Source organism: Egretta garzetta, unplaced genomic scaffold, assembly GCF_000687185.1.
Source record: "Egretta garzetta isolate BGI_Z169 unplaced genomic scaffold, ASM68718v1 scaffold67, whole genome shotgun sequence".
Taxonomy (NCBI): domain Eukaryota; kingdom Metazoa; phylum Chordata; class Aves; order Pelecaniformes; family Ardeidae; genus Egretta; species Egretta garzetta.
Genome location: NW_009260340.1, coordinates 202,190 through 202,481, shown reverse-complemented (window position 1 = coordinate 202,481; position 292 = coordinate 202,190). Strand labels below are relative to the sequence as shown.

Genomic DNA, 292 nt, shown 5'->3' with positions numbered 1-292 from the left:
GCGGGCTAACCCCATGTTCCATAGCCCAGGGAGCTGTAACCCCCCTCTGTACCTGTCCTGCAGGACCACTTCGGACATGACCAAGGTTTTTTGTCCCCACTGCGGTAACAAGACCCTGAAGAAGGTTGCAGTGAGTGTCAGCGACGACGGGAGCCTCCACATGCATTTCTCCCGCAACCCCAAGGTGCTGAACCCCCGAGGGCTCAGGGTGAGTAGCTGCACGTGCCGCGCTGGGTGGCTGCTGCTGGGACAAGGGCCTGTGGCCGGGGGGAAGGAACCCTTGCCAGGTGGG

The 292-nt window shown here is 62.3% G+C and overlaps 1 protein-coding gene across 1 annotated transcript in view; it reads left to right on the top strand.

Moving 5' to 3' along the window:
• NOB1 (NIN1 (RPN12) binding protein 1 homolog) overlaps positions 1-292 on the top strand; it is a 17,736-nt gene that overhangs the window by 3,903 nt on the left and 13,541 nt on the right. The window lies entirely within an intron of this gene.